Source organism: Magnolia sinica, chromosome 17 (assembly GCF_029962835.1).
Source record: "Magnolia sinica isolate HGM2019 chromosome 17, MsV1, whole genome shotgun sequence".
In the NCBI taxonomy this organism is placed as follows: domain Eukaryota; kingdom Viridiplantae; phylum Streptophyta; class Magnoliopsida; order Magnoliales; family Magnoliaceae; genus Magnolia; species Magnolia sinica.
The window spans coordinates 5,149,156-5,159,177 of record NC_080589.1 but is presented as its reverse complement, the minus strand read 5'-3'; the positions used below and the strand labels follow the sequence as shown (position 1 = coordinate 5,159,177).

Below are 10,022 nucleotides of genomic sequence, written 5' to 3'. Positions count from 1 at the left end.
ACTTCAAGCTTTCCTCAGAACAATGTCCTAAATCCAATGAGAAAAATCAGGTTATATCTCATATGCCTTATTCGAATGCAGTACTTGGCATTTTAATGTATGCCATGGTCTGTACGAGACTGGATATTTCGCAGGTAGTCGGTGTTGTGAGCAGATACATGTCAAACCCCGGTAAACAACACTGGGAAGTAGTGAAATGGCTACTTCGATATATTCGAAGTACAAAAGACTATGTCTTAACTTTTGAAAAGACAGGAACAAAGTTGGTAGAGTATGTAGATTTTGACTACGCAGGCAGTATAGATTTCAAGAAGTCTACTTCATGATACTCGTTATACTAGCGGGTAGAGCAATCAGTTGGATGTCGAAGCTTCAGTCCGTGGTGGATCTTTCCACGACTGAAGCAAAATATATGGTAGTAACGGAAGCATTTAAAAAAGGTGTTAGGCTTAGAGGCATGATAAATCAACTGGGACTTCAGCAGGAGGTCGTGCCAGTTAACTGTGATAGCGAGAGCACTATTAATTTGGCTAAAAATTATGTTTATCACTCATGTACTAAACACATTGATGTTCGTCACCACTTTATCCGACAGGTGCTGGAGGAAGGAGGCGTCACATTGGAAAAGATTCACACTAGCGTAAATCCAGCAGACATGCTCACCAAGGTCGTTCCTACAGAGAAGTTCAAGTTCTGTGCAACTTCTCTGGGCTTGGCGATGGCATAAAAGAAGGATGGAGTGTGCATGAGAAGTGTTGATTGAAGCTATGATGCAATGTAGAAATAAGAGAAGAAAATAAGAACCTACACGGATGAAGATTGAAGACGTGGTGGAGATTGTTATGGATAAATGTCTTAAATCTGTATGGTGGTCTGTCGATGATATCGACAAGGTTTCGATGACATCGAAGTCAGTCATCGATGACATCGACGGTTGCTCGATGCCATCAATAATTCACAGAATTTTTCACTCCTAGTCGCTGGACAGTTTTGATCTGTTCTTGATGACATCGATGGCCCTTCGATGACATCGAAGATGTTATGCATATTTTCTACAGAAACGCAGATTTTGCAATTTTTTGTTTCCTATTCCAAGTCTACTTCTTTCTAAACTTATATAAAGGGGTGTATACGTAATTAGGGTAATTCAAGGGTATTCTAAAGCTTTCTAAAGGGGTTCTAGGGTTATCAAAGGGTGTAGCAAGGGTGAGATTCGAGGTAGTTCGAATCGGGTAAGTCCTCTCTCTTGTAATTTCTATTTCATAGTGGATTTCTGTCACTTTGTGCCGTAATTTTTTCCCGCAAGGGTTTTCCACGTTAAATCTTTGTGTTCTCTTGTGATTGCTTTTACTATTGAATTGCTATCCTAGATCTAGATCTGTGTGATTCCGCAGCACAAATCCCCAACATGTAGAAGGAATCTGTGTCCCTTCGGCTTTAGCAACAAATCATCGTCCATGTTCTCGGGTCATATTGACTCACGATATCTCGCACACGAGAGACGCCGATCACCCTACCTCTACTATAATATATTTATTATATCGGCACTGTCCATCCATTTTAATAGATCATTTTATGTCATAAACCAAAAATGAGACATATCCAAAAGGTCAAGTGGACCGCACCAAAGTAATCGGAACAATGATGCCTACTCTTGAAACTTTCATAAACCACCGCCGTGATGTTTATTTGCCATCTAACCTGTTCCTGTTCATAAGATGCCATGGGGCATGTCGAACCTGTTCACAAGGACACATATGGTATATGGATGAGGGGAAAACATAAATTTCAGCTTAATCTAATACTTTTGTGGCCTTCAGAAGTTTTCAATGGTAAACATTAAATCCCGACTGCATTTGTGGTACACTTGAGCCTTATATATGCCTATTTGGAGGCTCATGAATGATCTCAAAAAATGTATGAATGATGGATGAATAACAATAGGGCCAAGGGTACATTTAGTACGTTCATGTCCCTCATCGTCACCACACATGTGGCATGCTTTGATGGCATCGGTCCTGATATTCATTGACCCAGTGGGCCATCAGAAGAATGAAACCCACGTTTAAGATTGCGCCAACCAATGGGTTATGATTTTCAAATTAGTCTTTTCACGCTTATGGCCTGTTCAAGTGGGGCCCACCACATAAATAGTTCTGGTTTCCCTGGAGATGGTTCTAGACATATGGCCCATTTGGAGATGCAGGAACTACTGTACCATGGTGACAGGACTGTTAATGGGCCAGGCCTTTGCACAGGACCTAATTTTTAACGGGTCAGGCCAGGCCACCAGTTGATGTCCAAGCCCGGCCCAGTTACATCCCTGCCGGGCCCACCGATATGATGGAGCTAACTTCGGACACATGGTGTTGCGGTCTGCATAGAAAAAGTAGCAATTCTTGGTTATTTATCACCTGTGCATCTAGTGGGCCACCAGATCAACGGCTTTGATCACCCAAAGCAGGCTACTCAGAGGTGACGTCCAGCCATCTGGCTCACTTCCAACCCTCACCAAATTAACACCTACCAATCATAGTGCGCTCCTGTGGTACTCTATAGTGGCCCCACGTGGCTTGTGGTCCACATCCAACCTGCCCAAAAGGTGTGTCCCACCAAGCGAACGTCAAAACTGATGCAATCTAAGAGTTGTACCCCACCGTCAAAGTGTGGGGCCAAAAATCTTGCTAGTCCGGTAATTAGGTGGGGCCTACGGTCAATTTTATTTTGAGTTTATTGTCGGATGTCTTTGATCTAATTGAGATAAAGGATTGTCGATGCCATTTACATACCGCTTGATGTTATCGAGAAAATTCAATAAAAAAAAATTGATTTGCTTCCTGCAGGACAGTTTTAGAGTTGCTACTCGATGCCATCGAAGGTATCTTCGTTGTCATTGGCTGGTCTTCGATGGCTATCGATGCCATCGAAGGTCCCATCAACGACATGCACAGAACTGCATAAGTGATTTGCTTCCTGGACAGTTGTGGAGTTGCTACTTGATGCCATCGAAGGTATCTTCGATGTCATTGGCTGGTCTTTGATGGCCATCGATGCCATCGAAGGTCCCATCAACGATGTATGTAGAACTGCATAGATGCGTTCACGATTTGTTTCTTATGTATGTGTGTGTGTGTGTGTGTGTGTGTGTGTGTGTGGGAAAAGGTACTATGCGCTCGACCTCACGAGTCCGTCCCATGAAGTCGAGCTGTGTGGTCCCCACCGTGATGCATTTCGAACATCTACCCCATCAGTCAGATGCACCATTCCATCATGGGCCTAGGTCTCAAAAATCAAGTCAATCCGTGACTTGTGTGGGCCACACTACATACAGAAGTGGGGAGGGGCCGTGCACCTTTAAAACATTCATAATCATTTTTTGGGCCCACTGAGATGTGGTTTGCAAATCCAACCCATCCATTATGTGTGTCCCACTTGGATGAGGGTTCAGACCAAGTTTCAGCAGCATTCAAAACTCAGGTGGGCCCACCAAATGCTTTTATATGTTTTAACAGTGTCTTCACATGATTTTAGATGGTATGGCCCACCTGAGTTCCGTATACGGCTGATTTTTGGGATATCCCATAATTTAGAGGGGACCCATCAAATACACGATGTTGATGGTCGACACACATCACGGTGGGGCCCACACAGCTCGACCTCATGGGAGCTTATCGTGAGGTCGAGCGCATAGTACCTTTTCCCTATATATATATATATATATATATATATATATATATATATATATATATATATATATATATATATATATATATATATATATATTAATGGGCTTATTATGATCATTCTTTCAAATATCACGATAAGCTCCCATGAGGTCGAGCTGTGTGGGCCCCACCGTGATGTGTGTCGACCATCAACACCGTGTATTTGATTGGTCCCCTTTAAATTATGGGATATCCCAAAAATCAGCCGTACACGAAACTCAAGTGGGCCATGCCATCTAAAATCATATGAAGACATGCCTAAAATATATAAAAGCACTTGGTGGGGCCCACTTGAAATTTGGATGGATATGAAATTTGGTGTGACCCCTCATCTAAGTGGGACACACATAATGGATGGGCTGGATTTGTGAACTACATCTTGGTGGGCCCAACAAATGAGTATGAATGTTTTAATGGAGGGTAACCCCTCTCGACTGTTGTATGTATTGTGGCCCACACAAGTGACGGATTGACTTGATTTTTAAGCCCCATGCACAACATGGAATGGTGCATCTGACTGATGGGGTAGATGTTGGATGCGCATCACGGTGGGCCCACACAACTCGGCCTCATGGGAAGTTCCTGTGAGGTTGAGAGTGGTGCGTCGGGAGCCGGCCAATCAAGGGGATAAACATGCGGTGGATATCCCTACTTATTAGGGCCATGGATGTACACAACGTCATAGAAGGTTAAAAAAAAGACTATTGCTTGCAAACCATGCCCGTTCCCTTCTCTCTCCCTCTTGGGAACACCAATTTCCAGCTCTCTCCCTATCTCAACCCCTCCTCTCCCTCTTGCTCTCTGGTGCCCTTCTCTCTCCCTCTTGAAAAAACCTATTTCCAACCCCATCTCCCTGCTGCTCTCTCCCTATCTCAGCCCCTCTATCTCTCTCCCTCTCTCTCAAGTGGCAACAACAACCCCCCTCTCCCTTCCAATGTCTCTTTCCAACACAAGTGGCCATGAAAGCAACGGATCGCAAGCACACATGGTACCCTTGGGTATATATATCTCTCTCTTATCTTTTGATAGGTTGCAAATGTCTTTCTAAATGTTTTAGAAAATTTTCTTCCTTATGCTATCCATTAAAGGTTTTTTTTTTTTTTTTTTTTTTTTTTAAATTAAAAAATTTTGAATTCATTTTAATATCCATTTTCTGATCATTGCTCTAAATCTTTCATCTTTCCGATTTTTATTTTATTTATTTATTTATTTATTATTATTATTATTATTATTATTATTATTAATGTTTGAATCTTCGTTTAAGGGCCTGTTTGGATGCCTGTAAGTTGAGTAAGTGGGAAGTGACTTATAGGGAAGTCACTTACAGGTGGTGTTTCGAGGAGAAAAATCACCTGTAAGTCACTTACAGGCAAATCTACCAAAAAACTGCAGGGGGATGGGGGTGGGGAGTCACTTCCCTGTAAGTCACTTACAGGCTCAATGGTCAAATTTTTAAAAAGAGGGGAAGAGGGAGAAACGCACCAACCCACCAAATCTCTCTGTCTCTGCAATATCTTTCCGTCTCTGCCATCTCTCGCTGCAGTTACCGCCTTCTGTTTCTTCTCCTCCTAAAATGGTAGGGTTTCATCTACCCTTTTTTTTTCTCCTTTGAAAATGGGAGTGGTTTGACATTACTCTATAAGGCACGCTGGCATCTAAACAGTCACTTATATGCATCGGCGCACGTGCGCATTTTTTCACACATGTCATGGGCCTCTAATCCGAACAGACCATGTGATGCAGCATCCTATGAAACCGTCAGGGACTGTGGCCTGTGGTTGGTGATCCTGTAGATCATTTATCTGGTTGGTCTCACTGTGGCCTGTGGTTGGTGATCCTGTGATGTACTCGCAGTGTTGTTGAATCTCTTAGATTGCACAGTTGGAATGCAAGTAATTTAACCATCTACATCAGTGTTGGTGAATCTCTTAGATCCTAAGCATCAAACTCTCATTAGAGAATGAGAAAAACTTTGATGATAGAGTGGGATTGATGATACGCTGGCCCTTGGAAATTACATCAGATTGCACAGTTGGAATGCAAGTAATTTGATTATTAGATTTTCTATTAATATTTTTAAGTTTATTCTCAATGCTTAAATTAAGTTATTACTCCATATTATAGATATTTTGAATTCATGGGCCCACTTTTATAGCCCACTTGATGATTGGTTTAGCTTAATAATTATCTCAAAAATTCATGTTGATGGGCTTAACAAAATAACATATTTGATCCCATGTTTTTTTATATGATTATAACATTTTAGAACGATTCCCCAATCTAAGCTCTGCTTAATGTGAATATACAGCTTTTTACCTGTAAGTAACTTACAGGTTATCTAAACAAAAAAACTAACTTACCTGTAAGTGACTTACAACTTACATCCAAACAGGTTACTTGTAAGTGACTTTCGCCTGTAAGTGACTTACAGGTAAGTCATTTACAACTTAAAAGAACTTACAGGCATCCAAACAGGCCCTAAAGGTTTGGTTTCTAATATTCTGAGGGTTGTTTTCCTCTCATGCAGGTATGAAGAGAAATTACGATTGGCCATTTATGTACTCCACCATGAAACTATCCTTCTTCAGTGTCTTTTTCCGATTCTATTGTTTTTTCAATGTATAAATCAATGTACATATAGGGAATTTTCATCAAGGTATTTTGACATTTCATTTCTGCAAAAAAAAAAATAATAATAATAAAAATTCATGTTCTGTATGAACAGGGAACTTCCCTATTTGGTAGCTAATCTGTACATGTGTCATGTGTTTTTGGTTTATCCCATCCATTGATCCAAGGGCCGTACCTTCGATAAATCATGACCGAAACATCTCTCAAATTGGAATCATTAAATATTGTCTTTTCTCATTTGAATGTGGACCGTTGGTGCATATCTTCTTAACCATATATTTGCATGCCCAAAATGGAAAAGGTTAGACTTGATCAAATGAAGATATTTTTGGGGCACGGTTCATCGAAGATGGAGCCATTAGAGCAGTGGATGGGTTGAACCAAGCATTGGCTCCACACCTATGAAAGGCATATAACCATACATTGCAAATCATGAAAAAGGGAAAACAAATATGCATGTGCCCAGTATATAAGATGGAATTTTTATTAGTACCAATGGTTGGCTCTTACACTATTAAAGAAGTTAATAACTTCTATATAATAAATTATTATCTTCCACAGCCAACTGTCACAAACAAACTGCATTGTAAAGGCAGAAAATAGAATCAGCAACTACAACAAAGTAATACAAAAATTCTCCCAAACACCAACTACAACGATGGGGTTGTGTTGTCCAGTTTCGGACGCAATTTTGGTTGGTCGAAGTGGATGCTCTAACATTTGATTGGTTGGCCGTGCTGTCCATTTTTGGATGCAGTTTTTTTTTTTTTTTTTTTTTTTTTTTTTTTGTTGCAGTTTAGAGGCAGTTTGGGAACAGTTTGGATGCAGATTGATTGGCTGGTATCTATTGTTTGGCTGCTGGTATCCTTTTGGATTTTCTTCTTTTCCAAGGTTTTCAACATTCCTAAACAAAAGTTAAACACAATCACATCATGGGGTCAGTTTTGGGCGAGCTTTGAGCGTTGCATATACGAAATAGCTTTGCCACCTGCTAGTATGAAGGCTTGCCCATTTCTGATTAAACAACATGCTGCATTTGGGCTGAGGATCACAACTTTGATCCATGGCTAACTACTAGTAGTGAGATTTTGTGGAAGAATGATCAATTAGGTCAACCAATCATGTAGGATAAATGTTTGACTTAGCTATGCTGAGAATAATTAAACAAGCTTGCCAATACACAATACGATCCATAAGAGACCCCTCATGGTTCACATCTTTGAAACGTGCTCTGATTCTGCTCAACCTTACCTGGCAAGAACATTTGAGTTCTTGAACTAGATTGAAAGGAGCTTAGGTGGCAAAGCTATTTCGTATGTGCAATGCTCAAGTGTTGAAAACTTTGTAGCAGTGCAGTAGAGGTGCAATGTAGTAGGTTATGGCAGCTGAGAGTTGGCTTGTTCCTTTTAGATGGGAAGCCTTGCTGTAAAAATCAGGCTGCTGGCCTAGCGGATTTGGCAGCTGGGCTGCAGTTTTCATTGCAGTGCAGCTTTCCTTCCAAGCTCATGTTTGAGCTGCTTGATTATCGAGGTTCGTGGCTATCTAATCCGCTACCTGGAGGATCAGAGTATGGTCTCTCTGCCTGGTGCCTTTTGGATTGGCCTGAGAAATGGCTGATTGAGTGGGTTGTTTTGTGTTCCAATGGTAAGATTGCAGGTATGAAGACTTTAGATTCTGGGTCTCTTTGATCTTGACTCCTGGAGCTGTTGTTTCCCAAGAGGAGTGGCATGTTTTTTTTGTTAGCGTGGCTGAAGTTTGCAATCCATCCCGATGAAGGAATAGGGGTTGTTGATGTGGTCAGCAGGAGAGGCCGACAGGAGCTCTTCAGGGAGAAGTTTGCTCTTTCTAGCCCTCTCTGCAGCTTTCTGCTTAGCTTGTTGTATGTTAGGTGAGGCCCGACTTGTGAAGCCCTCCTGAAATCTCTACTTTGTACACCATCTGTTCATATATATATATAAGTTTTTCTTCTTTCAAAAAAAAAAGTAATACAAAAATTCGCCCAAACACCAACAATGAGCAGAGATAGAAAGCATAGGAAAATTCACTGTTAGAAGCATCAAACTGTTCTCTCATCCCTAAGAGAATTAGAGATATTATAAATAGCATCTTTCATAGCCATTCACAGGTTATGGTGTCTGGTAACCCAGTCATGTAACTAGGCAGTGGTAGAATTAATTTTATGATCCTCTTTACAATGTGACAGGCTACGAGCAACCTGATTGGCTTTCAAAGCACACAAGCCAGCACCATGCGCTGACAAGATCCATTACCACCACTAATGCCACCCATGCATGCTTAGTAGCTTCAGTGCTAATGCTGGAATGGAAAAGAAAACCAGCATTACAAATAGGAGAGCATTTTCCAGCTGTTTCCTCTATAAATCCCAATAGATATAAGAATAGGAAGGTCTACTTCTTATCTCATCCACTAGTATCCACTAGTACGAAGTAGCACATCCCGCTGAATTTGGGAACAGGACCAGCCAAACATGCCAAATCAAAAATAGAAATTTCTAAATCCATGATTCAGCGCCAAAATGCGTGCTTTTAAGGTGGCCCATGAATTCCAACTTTCGGTTACACTTGTTTTTCTTGATTTGGAATCAATCCAAAGAGTACTTCAACCATCTTCATTACAAATTAGAGGATGCAAGGAAGATCAAACAGCAATTTCAAGAAAATTACATCCCAACCTAAAATAAATCAATTCTAACAAGAATTACAGTATATCCAATCATGAAGAAAAGAAGTTATTAGGGATAAATGTGCGGTGGATATCCCTAGTTATTAGGGATAAACATGCCGTGGATATCCCTAGTTGTTGCTCTTGAATTCTTTTTGTTGTGTTTTTTAGAATAAAAATAAATTTCAAAAATAAAAGTTATTTTTAGAAAGTAAATAAATATATTGATTACTTAAACTTTTCATAAATAGTGTGTATAGCCAGTCGGTAAAAGAAAGGGTGTTTGCTTATTTCACCAGGGTTCAAATCTCCGCGCCCGGCGTAGGCTGTAGGGCTGCTTGGGCATTTTTGGCGGTTTATTAGGCGCACTTACCACTTCGCATCATCGCAAGCAGATAAGAGAGTCTTAGACTTTTTTGGCACTCGATTCAAACTTTTTCGGCCATGGTACCCTAATGTTTTATTACTTTTTTTATTGAGAGTAATTGTGACATGATTGTACATGTGGCAACTATGCCATGTGTCGCTTATGTGGATACAGTTTTTCCTGTTGGATAACTGCTTTTGTTTGAATGGGTACAGAAATAACTGTCATATGATAAAGAGTCATGTCCTTCCATGAAAGGCAATTATTTGCTGTGAATGGGTGTGAATTTCTTGAAGAGACACTTTAGCACCTCTTCACGAAGAAATCCATAACCTTTCAATTGATATAAATCTTGAATACTATAATCCAAAAGAAGATACTCTTAATCCTTAAGATTATATCATCTTTTGTACAACTACTCTCGATCTGATCTTTTGCTGAGTTTTTTCTAAACGACTTAAGGCATATCAGTGTCAAAACTAGAGATCTGTTCAACACTTAAATGTGCAAATTTTCGTGTTGAAAATCGGATTGAGAGTTCATTGCATCCTAAATACAATTTGCAAATTTCCTTTGTTTGCACTTGCTTGAACTTCCAGAAAATAGGCAACAAATCT

At 40.3% G+C, this 10,022-nt stretch overlaps 1 long non-coding RNA gene across 2 annotated transcripts; it reads left to right on the top strand.

The window, feature by feature from the left end:
- The first annotated feature begins 4,440 nt into the window (after positions 1 to 4,440).
- Positions 4,441 to 8,303, top strand: LOC131231680 (uncharacterized). 2 transcript variants are annotated; one of them, XR_009164509.1, is made up of 4 exons: positions 4,441 to 4,723; positions 6,253 to 6,381; positions 7,163 to 7,247; positions 8,013 to 8,303. It is a non-coding gene; the product is annotated as an uncharacterized LOC131231680 (long non-coding RNA). The 2 variants fall into 2 exon arrangements; XR_009164508.1 differs by having other exon boundaries at positions 7,152 to 7,247.
- The last annotated feature ends 1,719 nt before the right edge of the window (positions 8,304 to 10,022 follow it).